We start from the raw sequence: 17,725 nt of genomic DNA, 5'->3' as shown, positions 1-17,725 counted from the left end.
GCACTCCACAGGATACTAAGGATATGAGGGGAAGTGATCCTGATTCACAGCACTTTAGAGTAAAAGGGAAAGAATTTTAACAGCGCATTGGTTACAGGTTTTGGCCAGACTGGTACAAATTTACTCTAAATTTCTTAATTTAACCTGTCTACCATGATATGTAAACCTTTTAGTAAAATAAAGGATGGAGGCTTACTATAAATACATTTCAATTGCTGTTAAAGTTATTGGCAGGTACGATTAGGGCAAATATTTATTATTGAAGCAACTCATATACACATCTCAAGGAGAATTTAGCTGCTTTTGGTGAAAAGTGATTTTAAGATGTACAAAAGTCATGTTATCAGCGCTTTTTTCAGCTGGAATTCACTGGAACTCATTTCCGGCACCTCTCAGGCGCCATTACCATTCTAAGAGTACAAGGGGAAGTGTTCATGCAACTCTGTTTCTAGAAAAATAGCACTGCAAGTAATGCAGGCCTCAGTAAAATGAAAGATTGTTTCTGAACGAAATTGTTCTTTTGGGGGGAGGGGGGGTCATTCAACTTTAATTTGGAAGGTATGTAATGATTTACATTGCCACTATTTTCCAGATAGGGAAAAGCATTCTGAACAGGTACTTGGAAATCAGAGAAGATCCCTACATCTATCCTATAGTAAATACACTTTTAGCTTAAAGAAGCATTGGCAGCAAAAACTTCTTAAGTGGGATGATTTTAAGATTTTAAGAACACCCCCGCCACTCACTTATCCGTTGTTCCACATGCTGTTTCACAATACCCCTAAGGAAATAAATTTCGAGAGCCTCCCACTCAGTTCTAAATATGTAGTATCAAAATGTGGCATAAAGCTTAGAAGAATATGGTTTTTTATAATAATAAAAGCACGGAGAAGAGAAGGTGACGGAGGTGCACTTAGATGTCCTCTCAGCCATAAGGGAGGTGCTTAGCCATATGTAACTCCCACTTGGGGGGGGGCACACAATATTTACATGGCATAACTATCTAGGCAGGACTTCATCTTGTGTGTCTTTCCCACAGAATTGTCACCACACTGGAAGTTGCAGTTGTCTAAGATAGGTGATAATGTGAGCTACCATCTGACGTAGCACAGCCCAGAACACCACTTTGCCATTTCAGTGGGAACTGGACATCAGCCTCCATTGTTAGATGATGATGATAGATAGATGATAGATAGATAGATGATGATAGATAGATAGATAGATAGATAGATAGATAGATGATAGATAGATTTTCCCTGTACTGCCAGAAAGCCTCAATGAATGAATTCCTCCAGGTCCACCTCAAAGGAAATAAAAATTAATCACTTCTAGAAAATGCTGGAAGAAACACTGGAAGTTTTTCAAGGTTGACAAAAACAAACAAACAAAAGCTAAGGGAACAACAACTGGGTTCCCCTAATAGTTAGCTGCTTCCCGATTAGGAATATCATGTTCTTGACAGGAAATAATGCTCTCTCAGTAGCATTATTTGAAATTAAGGAGAGACTATCTCTAAGACCTCCCTGCTACCATTTATTCCTCACACTTAAGGCATGAGGTTCTGAGCTGCTGCCTCAGCAGAGGTTAAGGTCATATCTACCTCACACATTTAAATCACTGTTACCACTTTCAAACTCATGAAGAATCCTGGGAACTGTAGTTTGTTAAGGGTGCTGGGAATTGTAGCTCTGTGAGGTCAGCACCCTTAACAAACCACAGTTCACAGCATTCTTGGCGGGGAAATGACAACCCACGACTGTTAAAAGTGGTAGAAGAGTGCTTTAAATGTCTGGTGTGGATGTGTGTTCAGATTCTAAGACAGTCAGAGCTATTAAACTTTAAGGAAACAAATTTCAGCTATTTTACTAATTCATGTATTGTGTTATTTCACTTTTCTAAGCATGGAAGAAAGGAAAGCACTGAAAGCTTTTTGATGACAGAGATTTGGTGAAAATATCCTGTCATACAGTAATTGTCATAGTAATCCATTACAAGTTGGACATTTCGGTAAGTTTTGTTGTTGTTGTTCTTTAAAAAAAACCACTTTACTTCTTCTTTCTTTTATTTTCTGTGAAGGACAAAAGTGATGCAGTTTTACTGCTGCCTTGTTTGACTACTTTGGGCATATATTCTTTGCTTTGATAGTCCCTCCTTTGCAAATCTCTCACATTTGAAGGGGGGGAGAAGGTCTGTATTTATGTAAAGTGTCTAATGAAGGAAATTCATTTCTACATATAGTTTGATGGATCCCCTGTCATGTTGCTCATTACTCTGCCTGAACTTAATAGTATTCTCAGGTACGTATGTTTCTCATTACTATCACATTAGCTTTCAATCAAGAAACTGTTTAAGAATTCCCTATTAACTCCATTGAGGCATTAGGGGAACTAATTAATTCTTCAACTCGGTCATTTATTAGGTTAATTAATGGTTCCTTTTGGAATACCCTCCAAATGATACTAGCATGGATACTATGAGGTGATGACTATATAATTTGGCCATGTTCAGGTGCCACATTAAACCGTAGTTTAAAACAGACTATAGTTTCATATGAATAAGCTGTGTGCTGGTGTGTGGTTTTCATGAGGCTCTACAGTTGTCCTTCTCCACTTGCAGTGAGAATGAAAGAAGCTGAAATGAGGCCATCATTTGTTTCCCTCAACAAAGCATAAGCGTAGGTGCCCTAGTCCCTTTGTCCCCCTGCCAATAAAATATTTAGGGAGTGCCCCCCAATATTATCTGCAACCATACATAGCCCTCCTTTCTTCCCTCTCTTGGGCAACCCCCACCCCCAGCTGGACACCACCCTCTTTTCCTGGCTTGCCTCCTGGTTTTGGGTGCCATTTTTGAGTGGGTCTGAGCCATGGCAGCTGGGGGCAGGCCAGTGGGCGAGCGGGCAGTGCCAAATTACCAAATAAGCAGAGTATATGGGCCCCATGCCTTCTCGGGGCCCCACAACAATGGATCAAAATAATATTGATTTGATATTGAAAGAAATTTACAATCAAGCTTTCTTAGTTCCATGTTATCCCCACTAGAGCATACGCACAAGGGGCCCAATATTTTGTCCTGGCCTGGTCCTGGCCTACCACTGGTTTGGGGGAACAGATCTGACTGACACAAGACAGATTGGCTTTCCCCCCCTGGTAGTGTAGCAGGAACTTAAGAGGAAAGCGACATGTAAAATTTTGAGCAATGTTCACCAGCACGCTGCTTCTTCACATAGTATCACAGACGGTTTTAATGGGATTTGCAAACCAGTCCGCACTGTTTCCCTTTTTTGATTACAGGGGGAAAAATCCGAGCTGCAAGATAGGGGCTTGAAAGAGGCAGCTTAATTTGTTAAAAGAGGCAGCTTAATTTCCTTTTTTCTCTTTCCAAAGAGTAAAGAGACTATTTAGAAATGGGGGGGTGGGGCAGGCAGTAACACTTCCCCTCCCCTATATCAGACTATACTTTGCAAGCATTTTTATGTACGTTTATTGTGAGGTATAAAAAGGTAAACACAGTAAAACGTCTTCAAATATATTCTGCCCCCCACTGCTCAACAATGTATTCTTAGGTATTAAATCTCCCCACAGTCCAAACCTGAATGCTCATGATTGCTTAAGATTCCCACCCACCCACCCCCTTTGGAGATAGTTTACATTGGTGTTGACAGTGCTTTCCTTCTAGAAAAAAGGTGCCGGTACTGTCTATCCTTGAGAACCCCCTGGGGGGGAAACCACTGGGTGTTGCAACTTCTATTTTATTTTAATTTTTATGCTTTGGGAGACCTCTGAATCCTGCTCATTATATGGAGTAGCTGCATTCCCAATAGAATTTTCCTTCGTGGTGTGGAACCAGACCGTATGGACATGGTTCCCATGCCATAACATACTGTTTGTGCATGAACTGAGTTTGAGCCCAAAGGATGAGTTTGATTGCTGTAGCCACAAGCCCTAATGGTTTACTTCTGAAAAGTGCAGCACAGGTTGACATTCCCAGTCACCTGAGCGGTCAACTTTGGAGACAGGACTGGGCTGAAAATGCTGCTGTTTCATCATTGTAGGAAATGCAGGTAAAGTTTGACATATTGAAATACGTGGCCATTGCACCAGCATTTCTACTGAGTCCTTCGTGGAGAAGGTATGTCAATTACAAACAAGCCAGCTGGCGATCTGATGCTTGCTTAGCATTGGTATCCCCAGAATGCCAGCAATAGACTTGGTTTTCCCAGACAGCTGTTTCTTCATCTTTTATCAGCCTTCAAACTGTTTCTCGTTATTTAGGAAATGTAAGCACTTACCTGGATGCATTTCAATTAAGCCATGATAACGAACTGCCAATCTGGCTCAGTTTGAACACATATGGAATGATTTCTTGGGTTGCCGTATTATATCACACCAAACACACACATACCAAGTTATGTAGAGTTAGATCAGGCATCCCCAAACTCGGCCCTCCAGATGTTTTGGGACTACAACTCCCACCATCCCTAGCTAACAGAACCAGTGGTCAGGGATGATGGGAATTGTAGTCCCAAAACATCTGGAGGGCCGAGTTTAGGGATGCCTGAGTTAGATGCTTGGATCCAAAGAACCATGAGTGCAACCCCAAAATGTGTGGGAAACACCCCTGATTGAAACCCTGCAGAAACCCCGGTGTGGTGATCACACAGGGTCCCCGGACGTTTAACGGTCTATTGATCCCTGTGCCACCACTGTGCTCACTTCCCCGCTGCCACCAACCCATTACTCTCGGGTAAAACACTGAGTCCAGACAGTTGTTAAAACTGAACCAAATAAACAAGTTTATTTTATAAGCATTAACAAGTTTATGGTTTCTCAGATAATATTCCTGTCGGTTTCTTAACTTTAGTTTCTTTACCGGCTTATACCTTCCTAATACCTTCTGTCTGATTATATCAACTGTATGACTCCTCTTAACAGATTCTCTCCCTCTCCCACATCAGACTAGCCCAACCCACAGACTTAACCTCTCTGTCTCTTCTCTAACTCCAGACTGACTTCTCAATCACCCTAACTCTAACTCCTCCCCTTGGGTTCCCATTGGTTAGTCATTTTACAATTAGTTAACCCTTTCCTTATGAACCCAGTATGATGTCACACACCTAGGAGGCAAATGCCATACACGGGCAGTGTGAACAATACATAAATAGATGAACCAATGGTCAGTGTATGTTCTTATGTAACTCCAGTTAGCAGCAGCGAAGTGCCCTTCCTGGGGGCACACTTTGGAGGTCCTGGGCTGCCCAGATGGCAAGACCCTCCTCTTGTCTGTACTGATGTGGTCCATAGGAAAGCAGAGCAATATGTATGGCACTAGCTGGGCTGCAGGAGGTGTACTCCTTGCTGGAAGGAGGCATACAAGATAACATCCAACCATTTTAGGGACTCCACTCTGAATTTGTGTAGGGTTTATTCCTTAGCCTTTTTTCCCCCCAAAGATGTTCTGCAAGGTAGCGGAGGTTTAGGACCAGACTTCTCCTTCTCCTATATGGGCTACTTTCCAGGGTGGCAAGTCCCACCTGCCCCTTCTTATGTAACTCCAGTGGGCTATTAAAATACGTTTTTCATAAAGTTTGTGTTCTCACTTAATGCTTTTCTGCTTTGTTGGAAACATACCTTCTGTGAGCAGGATTTCCTGCTATCCTAAGGTCACCTTTGGTTCACAAGCTGTCCTTGTTTGGAAGCACTGTAAGATACTGTAATTAAGACTGAGGTTTTTAAAAACATATTAAATAATTGGAAAGTATAATGCCAACCCAGCTGGTGACCTTGAGATTTTATTGTATGACACTAGCATTGGCTCTACTGATCAATGCTATGTTATTAACCCAACTTTATAAAACCTGCTTAGTGACCTACCTATAGTACCATTTCAAACTGAGCTGCAGACCTATACCTCTAACCTGAAAGTATGTCCCATTGAACTTGATGGGACCTCTAAATAGTCCTGAGTAGGATTTCACAGTTTGACTGACAGAGGTTTGAGAATTCTGACAAATATGGAACTGGGAGCAGAAATTGCCAGCATTCAATTATTTGTCCTGTGTCCAGAACAGAAATTAATCCAGTAAATACAATTGATATTCACTGTTGTTGCTGCATTAAGTCCGCAAACAATACATAACTGGTTACATCCACACACCTCTATTAGCATTGTGCTTCCTTTGCACTGAAATTAGTGGGGTGGAATAAAACTCAATTTTTGCCTCACACTAAAACCGTGGGGAGTGGGGATGAAGGTGTCAAATACTTGACTGGCCGCAAACTGTATTTGACTTGCTGAGTGACAACTTCTGTTGACCTACTTCCAGTAACACTGATGGGCAACATATAATATTATTGGCTCAATAGAACGAAGTTTTTCCCAAACAAAATATGCACAAAGTGAGGAACAACAAAACACCATAATCGAACTTGGCTATAGGAACATTAACATATTACCAGGGAAACTGTATTATTCTGGTCTGCAATTAAACTGAATAGGGAAAGGATGTAATTAGCAGCTCTGCTAGGAACACTTTGGAGATTAAAATCTGTCTGAAGCAGGGCTCTCCATCAACAACTCTCCATTTAATTTATTGCTTTTACATTGTCAGCAAGCTTAGCCCAATAAAATTTACTAGCATGCCTTTTGTCAAATTCCTTTTCACACCATTCAAGGAGGATCTCGAAAAGGCAGGATTCAATCTGTTACAAAGCATAATAGGCTTTCACTACCCATTTGTAATGAGGCATGCCGATGATTGACACAGATGTCAAATCGAGATCCAATGTGCAAACTGACACTGAGTAGGAGGGCTGGAAGGGGTGGAGTCTACCCAATGCCTATGCCAAACCTCTTACATCTGTAGTCAATAAAGTTGTGGCCTGATTTTACCCCAAATGCATTATATTCTTTGTATTGGGGAGGTTCCAAGGGAAGGGGCGACACCTTGTCACATAAATGCATCGTCACACGACTTGGAGGACATGAGTTTATCACAGGACTATGGCACCTGAATCATGATTTTGAAGTTTCTCTCCTTGTGGGGTTGTTGTTGTTTTGGTGTGTGTGTGTGTGTGTGCATTATACAAACAGCCTTGTCACAGAGATATTTTAAAAACGGAGACTAGACATACAGAAGACCCACAGCCTTGGTCCCTGCCTGGTCTGTTCTCCCAGCCAGCAAATTTGTGTGTGTGTTTTCCTTGCATAAGTTTGAAGAGTTGCCTGTATACTGGTGTGAGTGCTGCTAACTTGCCTGCCTGTAGGAGGTTTTCTGCCTGATTGCAGGGGTTTTTTATTGTTTGGTTGCTGGCTGAGTGGATGCAGATTTGTAGTTCAGGGTTTACTCTACGTCTCTTTCAAATCAGAACCAGTGAAGGTCCTGTGTGAGTGTCTGGAGATGGTCGGAGGATGGATGGCAGCTAACAGATTGAGGTTGAATCCTGACAAGACAGAAGTACTGTTTCTGGGGGACAGGAGGCGGGTGGGTGTGGAGGACTCCCTGGTCCTGAATGGGGTAACTGTGCCCCTGAAGGACCCAGGTGCACAGCCTGGGAGTAATTTTGGACTCGCAGCTGTCCATGGAGGCGCAGGTCAATTCTGTGTCCAGGGCAGCTGTCTACCAGCTGTATCTGGTACGCAGGCTGAGACCCTATCTGCCTGTGGACTGTCTCGCTAGAGTGGTGCATGCTCTAGTTATCTCCTGCTTGGAATACTGCAATGAGCTCTACGTGGGGCTACCTTTGAAGGTGACCCAGAAACTACAACTAATCCAGAATGCGGCAGCTAGACTGGTGACCGGGAGCAGCCACCGAGACCACATAACACAGGTCTTGAAAGACCTACACTGGCTCCCAGTACGTTTCCGAGCACAATTCAAAGTGTTGGTGCTGACCTTTAAAGCCCTAAACGGCCTCGGTCCAGTATATCTGAAGGAGCGTCTCCATCCCCATTGTTCTACCCAGACACTGAGGCCCAGTGCCGAGGGCCTTCTGGCGGTTCCCTCACTGCGAGAAGCCAAGTTACAGGGAACCAGGCAGAGGGCCTTCTCGGTAGTGGCACCCGCTCTATGGAACGCCTTCCCACCAGATGTCAAAGAGAACAACAACTACCAGACTTTTAAAAGACATCTGAAGGCAGCCCTCTTTAGGGAAGCTTTTAATATTTGATGCATTACTGTATTTTAATATTTTGTTGGAAGCCGCCCAGAGCCAGATGGGCGGGGCATAAATAAATAAATTATTATTATTATTATTATTATTATTATTATTATTATTATTATTATTATTATTATTATTATTACAGGCCTGGCTGTAGGCAGCAAAGTCATAGGATCATAGAGTTGGAAGGGATCCCAAGGGTCATCTAGTCCAACCCCCAGCAATGCAGAAATCTCACCTAAATAACAGGCATCTGATGAGTATGTTTTTCACCATCACACTTTGCATTGTTGGTATATGGCTAACATAATCTGTGCAGTGGATCTTAGGTTACGGCAGAACTGCTCTGACAGTATGGATTTCTTTTCTATTAAACTCAGGAAAATGTGCTGTTCTTAAAAAGACCTGTCCTTTTCCCAATGTGATTCCAATCTTATGAACAAAAGAGCTCATCTGTTGAATTTCCACGCTGCTTTTCCCATGGCTGCCTTGCGCACTCCTGATGTTGCGCAGATAACAAATAGTAATAGCGGGGGCAGCAATTTCCCTTATCCCCTCATAACATAAATTTATGGACCTGCTGTCGCTGACCAGTTATCGTGAATGATTGTTTCTTAAATGTCAAGCAATTAGCCAACTGTCAGAGCTGCTTGAAGATCCTAGCTCACAGAGGATCACGCTAGCCAGCGATCATTAAGTAAAGTCTTTATTGAATTACAGTTTCCATTCTCACGCTGCTGCGCGCAAACTCTACGTCTAGTAGCTAGATCGGCGAAGCTCCGTCTGAGTCTCCGCCCCGTGAGCACCAGCTTAATATCCTAGCCTTGCTCCACCTTTTCCGCCTGACTGTCCTCCTCTGGGTCCCTCTACCCCCCGGGGCCTCCTCCTTCCGGGATTCTTCTGACGCTGACCCGGACCCTCCTGCCTCCTTGCGCCGGGCTTTAGGACCTGGTTCCCTTTCGGGGCTGCTTACTGCGCCGCCTTCCTCTGCATTTGAACTTGGCGCGCGCGCCCAACCTTCCACCTTCCTCTTAACCGTTTCTTCGCTCCCCGATGGAGGTGTGGCCACTCCTGACTCATGCCCTCCCTCCTGTGGTGAGCTGCCAGCGCTTCCCCCCTGGCTCCCTTCCTCTTCCCTGCTTCCTGGCGGTGACGCTGGTCCCGATTTCCAGCTGCTCCCCCCTGAGTCCCTTCTGGCTCTATCTTCCTGGGGTGCCCCCCTTGCCCTGGCCACTGGTGCTCCTTTCTGTGAATCCTCTGATTCACTGGAAAGACTAGGAGATCTCGGGTCGTCGTCATCACTCATCTTTTCTTCTGCCTCCTCCCCTTCGCTCTCTGTTTCCTCCCTTGCCCGTGCCTCTGCTCCTAAACCCCTGACATCCATCCCCCCCTCGAAGCCCCCCATTCCCCCCTCCCCTCCTTCCGGTGCTGGAGCTGGGGGCTGCTGTTGCAAAGGGACGAACGTCGGATATCGGTCGCTTCCCGTGGCGGGCCTCCATCTGAAGTCTTCCGGTTCTTCCTCCCTGCTCTCGTCGACGACGGTCACCTCCGCTTCCATCTCTGTGCCGCCGTGCTCGAAACCAGGGTCGTCCCCGAAAATGTCCATGTCCGTCTCTCCCTCACTTCCTCCTGGCGGCGTTGCTCGTCCTGAGCATTCCAGCCACTTTCTGCGGAACTGCTCCTCTGGCCTATCGTCCCACCAATACGAGGGTTCCGAGGCGGATCCCGAGGGTGACCCCTCCGGGGAACGGACGTCTCGTGTCGGTTCCTCGTCCGAGTCGAACCCCCGGAACGTGCTGGCCGAAAGCGTGGGCGTGAAAAGCCAGTCGTCGAAAAAGTCTGCTGGCATAGGTCTATGTGGGAAGAGGGCATGAAACTCGTCTTTGAGCAGAGGTTCGTCTAAGGCGTATCCCGGCACCCAGCTGTTCGCACTGGCCGGGGTGCCCTCCTTGGCGAGAAAGTATTCTACCCCCTCTTCCCCCCATCTGGAGTCCAAAATCTCCGTGACTTCGTTGATGCGCTCCTTCTGTGCCACTCCCGCGTGCCCTGTTCTGTCTCTGGCCGGACTCGGCGCCGTTCCGGGTTCCTGGAACCTGTGCGGTGCCTTGTAGGGAGTGAGCACCGATCTGTGGAATACTGGATGCATCCTGGAACCCTCCGGAAGTGCCAGTCTGAAAGCTACCGGGTTGACCTGTTCTTCGACTTGGTAGGGCCCCAGTTGCTTATGCCCTAGTTTCTTCTTGGCCAACGACCTGGCCGGCACTGCATGGGCTGCTAACCAAACCCAGTCTCCCACGTGGAGCTCTTCTCCAACCCTTCTGTGCTTGTCTGCTTGTACCTTGTATGCGTGCTTGGCCAGCTCCAGGTGGCGCCTCAGCTGATCGTGGACTTCCTGCAGCTCCGACGCGAACGCATCTGCTGTCTGCGGCTCCCCCTCCCCCATTCTTTCCAGTCCCGGGAAGGTTCTGGGGTGTCTCCCGTTGTTGGCGAAGAACGGCGTGACCCCCGTGGACACGTGCTTCGTGTTGTTGTAGGCGAATTCGGCAAGCGGCAGGTAATCCACCCACGTCGCAGGCTGTTGATTTGCATAACATCTCAGGTACTGCTGCATGATGGCATTGACCCGCTCCGCTTGCCCGTTGGTCTGCGGGTGTCTCGCCGACGCCAGGTTGATCTTGACGTTCAGGAAGCCCATCAGCTTCTGCCAGAAATTCGAGATGAACTGCCGCCCCCGGTCGGACAGAATAGACCGTGGCAGACCGTGAACCTTGAACACGTGGTCTATGAACAGTTTGGCGGTGTGCTCCGCCGTGGCCACCTTAGCACACGGAATGAAATGGGCCATCTTGGAAAACAGGTCCACCACCACCAGCACTGCCGTCTTGCCCCTTGAGCTGGGCAGATCCGTGACAAAGTCCAGGGCCACCCTTTCCCAAGGTTCGACCGGAGTTTGCAGCGGTTCCAACAGTCCGGCCGGCGGTTTGTGCACCGGTTTGGCCCTCTGGCAGGTGTCACACCTCGCCACGTAGTCTGCGACCTCCCCTCTCATTCCAGGCCACCAGAAATCCCTGGCTACTAATTCCACCGTCTTCTCCTTGCCAAAGTGCCCGGCCGTGGGCGCGTCGTGCAGCTGCTGCAGCACCTTGGCTCGAAGTTCGTCTCCCGGCACGTAGATGGCCCCTTTACGGATGAGCAATCCATCTCTTAGCTGGAAACCGTCGGCCGCTGCCTTGCCCCTTTGCACCTCTGCCATCTTTGCTCGTGCGAAGGAGTCCCCCTGCAACGCTCGTCGCACCGCCTCTAGGTCCACGGTCGCCGCGGCGCACGCCCACACTGTCGGTGCGAAGATGTGCATGGCGGCCACTGGTGTTGCGTCCTCCAGATACTGTGGCTTACGGGAGAGAGCGTCTGCCATGATGTTGGTGTCCCCCGGGACATACTCTATTCGGAAGTCGAAGTTCGCAAAGAACTCAGCCCAACGTATCTGCCTCTGATTCAGGAACTGTGCCGTGCGCCAGTGCTCTAGATTCTTGTGGTCCGTGCAAACCTGCACCGTGTGCTTGGCGCCGATCAGAAAGTGCCTCCACGCCTTGAACGCTGCGTGAATGGCCAGCAACTCCCTGTCCCATATGGTGTAGTTCTGCTCGGACTTGCTGAGCTTCCTGGAGTAAAACGCTCCCGGTCGCCACACCCCCTGCGGGTCTTTCTGCAGCAGGACCGCCCCCACGGCTCTGTCCGAAGCGTCTGTCTCCACCCTCATCGGCTTGCTGGGGTTGACATGAAGCAGCTGCTCTTCCGACGCGAAGAGACGCTTGAGTGCCTGAAAGGACTGCTCCGCCTGCTCTGTCCAAATGAACTTCTTTTTCTTGGAGCTAAGCGTGTCAGTGATGGCCGCCGTCTGCATCGCGAAGCCCTTGATAAACTTGCGATAGAAGTTCGCAAAGCCGACAAACCGTTGGACCTCCTTCCGGTTGCGCGGGCTCTTCCAATCCAACACCGCTCGAACCTTGGCGCTGTCCATGGCGAGCCCCTTGTCAGACAGCTTGTAGCCCAGAAAATCCACCTCCGTCACGTCGAATTGGCACTTCTCCAGCTTGGCGTAGAGCCTATGTTGCTTTAGCCTGCTCAGCACTTCCTTGACGTGTTTGTCATGCTCCTGCTGCGACTCCGAAAAGATCAGGATGTCATCTAAGAAACAGACGCACGTCTTGTAGAGAAGTCCCGCCAACACGTGATGCATAAAAGCTTGAAAAACGTGGGAGCCATTTTGCAATCCAAAAGGCATAACTCTATATTCGTAGGTCCCCAGTGGCGTGAACATGGCTGTCTTCCACTCATCACCCTCCCGCATGCGAATGAGGTTGTACGCCCCCCGCAGGTCCAACTTGGTGAACACTCTGCCCTTCCGTACCTTTGCGAGGAGGTCGTCAATTCGGGGCATGGGGAAGTCCGATGGCCTAGTCACACTGTTCAAAATCCTGTAATCCACTACGAGTCTCTTTTGGGGCGTGTCCCGCTTCTTAACAAAGAATACGGGACTGCCCCCCACTGCCTTGGACTCCCGGATGAAGCCGCGCTGCAAATTATGATCAATGAACTCCTTGAGTTCTTGCAGTTCGTCCTCTGACATGGAATACAGTCTCCCTTTAGGCAGCGCCGCCCCCGGCAGCAGGTCAATTTTGCAGTCATATGGTCTGTGAGGGGGTAGCCTGTCTGCCTCCTTCTCGCAGAAAACTTCCAAAAATTCAGCGTACTTGTGGGGAATCGCTTGCAGCGTGCCGAGCAGCAGCTGTGACTCCTCTTCCTCTCCTTCCTGCCTGGGCACGATGCAGTGTTCAGCACAAAAGGAAGAGCCGAAGATCAACTGCCTCTGGTACCAAGCCATCGTTGGGCTGTGCTTGTCCAGCCAACTCATGCCCAATACAACGGGCGTGTCAGATAGTTGAGTGACGTTGAAGCTGATGATTTCTTTGTGATTCCCAAGTCGCATCACCATTGGTGGTGTCTGCGTCACCACTTGCCCCCCGAGCAGCTCCCTGCCATCCACCGTGACAACCTGCAGGGGCAGTGTGGCCGGCAGCAACTGCACAGCGTGCCTGTCGACAAAGTCCTGCCCTATAAAGTCCGCATTGCTGCCTGAGTCAATGGTGATTGGCACGTCTATGGTGATTCCATTGGGCAGCTGGAGAGATGCTGTGAGCCTCACTACTGGTTTGGGCGGGAGGGGGTTCACGGGCTGTAAAATCTCTGGGGACTGCGTCACTAACACGTCTGGCTGGGCCCCAGTGCCTCTTCCTCCAGCCAGACCGCGTCGTTTCCCTGCTGTGGTCCTCCTTGCTGCGTTGCTGCAGTCACCATTGCTGAGGCTGCAGTGAGCTTGTGGGGCCTCTGGGGACACTCTTTTGCCATATGCCCTGGTTCCTCACAGACGTAACACTTCCTGTTCCCTCTAGGAGGCTTCGCTTTCACTGCTGCCGGTGCTAGGGCTCTGGTTGCTGACTGAGCCCTTGCACCTCCAACCTCCATAGGTTCGGCTCCTCCTCCTGGCGGAGGCGTGGATTGCGCCCGCGCTGCTTCTCTGGGAAGGAAGGAGGGGCCCCCGGCTGGTTCGCGCCCTCCACGCCCTTCGTCCTTGCTCCACGGACGTCCTTCCAGCCTCACCCCCACTGCCAGTGCCCTCTGAACGACCTCCTGGGTGGTTCGGGGTCTCTCCCCCCTCGCGATCTCATCTTTAATCGAGTTGTGCAGCCCCTCCCAAAAGAGGTCTCTTACAGGAGCCGAATCTCTGTCCCATTCCAGGGCACTGACCAAGGCGAAAAAGCGGGCATGATACTGCCTGACGCTGGCCCTCCCTTGTCTCAGCCCATGCACCTCCTTCCGTGCAAGATCCACGTCAATACTTGATAAAAAGCACCCATCCATCGCTTTAATAAAGGCATCCGCATTCTGGAGCGCCGGATCCTTATCTCTCCATAAATTGCGTAGCCATGCTTTCGCATCCCCATGCAGATGGGACATGATGAACCCCACTCTCTCTTGTTCATCTCTAAAGTCTTTATGCAGCAGTTGCAGTGCGCACAGTACGTCGGCTCTAAAGTTGGGATACTGTTGCAGGTTCCCATCGAAGTGAGAGACCAGCCCGCCTGTCCGTCTCGCCAACCCAATTCCCTCCTGCCGGGGTGTCTGCTTTGTCAGCACGTCTAACCTGACCTGGAGATCCCTGCAGGCGGCAGCTGCCTCCTCCTCTCTCTTCCTGGATGCGAGAACCTCGGCGTTCAGTTGTGCCACTGCTTTTCTGAGGTCCTCTATCTGCTGCTCAGCCGTCATGTCGTCTGCCGTTCGTGAGCTCGCTAGTAGGCACCTGTTTCTCTCCCCTCCTCGAGGCTGTAGATGCCCACAATGGAGAGACGGAGCTTACTGTCAGAGCTGCTTGAAGATCCTAGCTCACAGAGGATCACGCTAGCCAGCGATCATTAAGTAAAGTCTTTATTGAATTACAGTTTCCATTCTCACGCTGCTGCGCGCAAACTCTACGTCTAGTAGCTAGATCGGCGAAGCTCCGTCTGAGTCTCCGCCCCGTGAGCACCAGCTTAATATCCTAGCCTTGCTCCACCTTTTCCGCCTGACTGTCCTCCTCTGGGTCCCTCTACCCCCCGGGGCCTCCTCCTTCCGGGATTCTTCTGACGCTGACCCGGACCCTCCTGCCTCCTTGCGCCGGGCTTTAGGACCTGGTTCCCTTTCGGGGCTGCTTACTGCGCCGCCTTCCTCTGCATTTGAACTTGGCGCGCGCGCCCAACCTTCCACCTTCCTCTTAACCGTTTCTTCGCTCCCCGATGGAGGTGTGGCCACTCCTGACTCATGCCCTCCCTCCTGTGGTGAGCTGCCAGCGCTTCCCCCCTGGCTCCCTTCCTCTTCCCTGCTTCCTGGCGGTGACGCTGGTCCCGATTTCCAGCTGCTCCCCCCTGAGTCCCTTCTGGCTCTATCTTCCTGGGGTGCCCCCCTTGCCCTGGCCACTGGTGCTCCTTTCTGTGAATCCTCTGATTCACTGGAAAGACTAGGAGATCTCGGGTCGTCGTCATCACTCATCTTTTCTTCTGCCTCCTCCCCTTCGCTCTCTGTTTCCTCCCTTGCCCGTGCCTCTGCTCCTAAACCCCTGACACCAACTAATAGGAGACCATCTGGAAGGCAGTTGTCATCTGGTCAAACGAACATGTCAATTCAGCTCAGTCCCCATTGTCATCACTTGGCATGTAATTGTTCTGACTGATTTGCTGCCAGAAATTAAAATAAGGCATCCATTACTTTCTGCTCAGGTCTGCAGTACCTCAAGGCACCACCTCTCCCCATATAAATCAACCTGGACCCTGTGATAATAATCTGAGCCCCTTCTTTGTGTGCCTCCTCCATGAGATGTCCAGTGGGTGGCAACATGAGAACGGGCCTTTTCTGCAGTGGCCCCCTGTTTGTGGAATGCTCTCCCCAGGGAGGTTCAGCTGGCGCCTTCATTATACATCTTTAGGCACCAAGTAAAGCATTCCTCTTCAACCAGGCCTTTTAAATGTGTTTTTGGGAATGGTTTTTTGTTTGTTTGTTTGTTTTAACTATTTATTTTGTGCTACTGTCTTATATTTTTATCTTGTGAACCACTCTGAGTTCTTTGGATGAAGGGCAATATAAAGGTAAAGGTAAAGGGACCCCTGACCATTAGGTCCAGTCATGGCCTACTCTGGGGTTGCGGCGTTCATCTCGCTTTATTGGCCGAGGGAGCTGGCGTACAGCTTCCGGGTCATGTGGCCAGCATGATTAAGCCGCTTCTGGCAAACCAGAGCAGCGCACGGAAACGGTGTTTACCTTCCCACCAGAGCGTTACCTGTTTATCTACTTGAACTTGATGTGCTTTCGAACTGCTAGGTTGGCAGGAGCAGGGACTGAGCAATGGGAGCTCCCCCTGTCGCGGGGATTCGAACTGCCGACCTTCTGATCGGCAAGTCCTAGGCTCAGTGGTTTAACCCAGAGCGCCACCTGCGTCCCTTGAAGGGCAGTATATGAATATATTAAAAATAAATAAATATGTCCAAAAAGTTGTTGTTTTACTGAGTCATTCTAACAGTAAACTTCCTGTTAACAAAATACAGGAGGAATAATTCTAATTTTGATTTGTGGTCCTGCCAGCACTAGAAAAAGAAAGGAATAAGCGACTTGATCATGGATAGACTTTTTCTACTGTTTATTTTACCAAGCAAGGCCCATGCAAAAACACAAATCAAACATGATCAGACTCCAAGGAACAAGTGTGCAACAGCCTGAAATGCATGTGTGCAGCTTCATCAAAATGATTAGTTTGCTACAGCCTTCCCCTAACATAAGGTATTGGGCTGGCATAAGTAAAGATTCCAAAAGATCCTATTATAATTTTTCTAGGTTTTAGGGTAGGAAATTAATCAGTCAGACAGCATAACTTATCCATTAGTTGTTGATGGCAGCTAAAGTCCTAATTGCTTAGAACTGGGGGTGTGGGGTAGGAATAAGAGGACCCAACAACACAGAATTTAAATATTAGTAGCTGGAAAGTAATTACATTGGCAAAGTTGACATATTGGATAAAAAAGAAACAGAGAAAATCAGGAGGATCACGTAACATGAATTCTTTCAAAAACATTGCATCTGCTATGGAAATAACCTAGTTTTAGGTGATATTAATTGGTTTAAATTAATGGAGAGATAGGCAAGGGTTGTATTATGTTGGTTTAAGCGATGGTTATGCCAATTAATTATTAATTAAAATTAATAATAAAAATGCTTCTCATATTAAAATGGAAGTGGGACAACACAATTCTTAGGAGTGAACACAGACAAAAGTGAACACAGACCAGAAGCAGAGTGATTTGTCCATCTCGGGAAAGAAATTAACCAAGTTGTTCTCCCTTGTGCCTTGAGCTGATGTCGTGTTAGAAGCTGCATTCTGAACAGATGCACCTTTCTCCTCCTGCTCCTCATTATATAAATACCACATAATGCCAGAAATAGCTTCTAAGCAGGTTAAAAGGTAAAGGGACCCCTGACCATTAGGTCCAGTCGTGACTGACTCTGGGGTTGCGGCGCTCATCTCACTTTATTGGCCGAGGGAGCCGGCGTACAGCTTCCAGGTCATGTGGCCAGCATGACTAAGCCGCTTCTGGCGAACCAGAGCAGTGCACGGAAACGCCGTTTACCTTCCCACCAGAGCGGTACCTATTTATCTACTTGCACTTTGACGTGCTTTCGAACTGCTTGGTTGGCAGGAGCAGGGACCGAGCAACGGGAGCTCACCCATCGCGGGGATTCGAACCACTGACCTTCTGATCGGCAAGTCCTAGGCTCTGTGGTTTAATCCACAGCACCACCCGCATCCCTCTAAGCAGTTTACAAAATATAAAACCAGGGCTTTTTTCAGCTGGAACTCGCTGGAACTCAGTTCTGGCACCTCTCAGGTGGGCACCATTGCCATTCTAAGAGAACAAGGGAGGCGTTCACAGTGAGTTCCGGCACCTCTTTTTCTAGAAAAATAGCACGGTATAAAACACAAGTTC

The sequence above is a fragment of the Podarcis bocagei genome (genome assembly GCF_964188305.1).
Source record: "Podarcis bocagei genome assembly, chromosome: 3".
In the NCBI taxonomy this organism is placed as follows: domain Eukaryota; kingdom Metazoa; phylum Chordata; class Lepidosauria; order Squamata; family Lacertidae; genus Podarcis; species Podarcis bocagei.
This window is presented reverse-complemented; position numbering follows the sequence as displayed.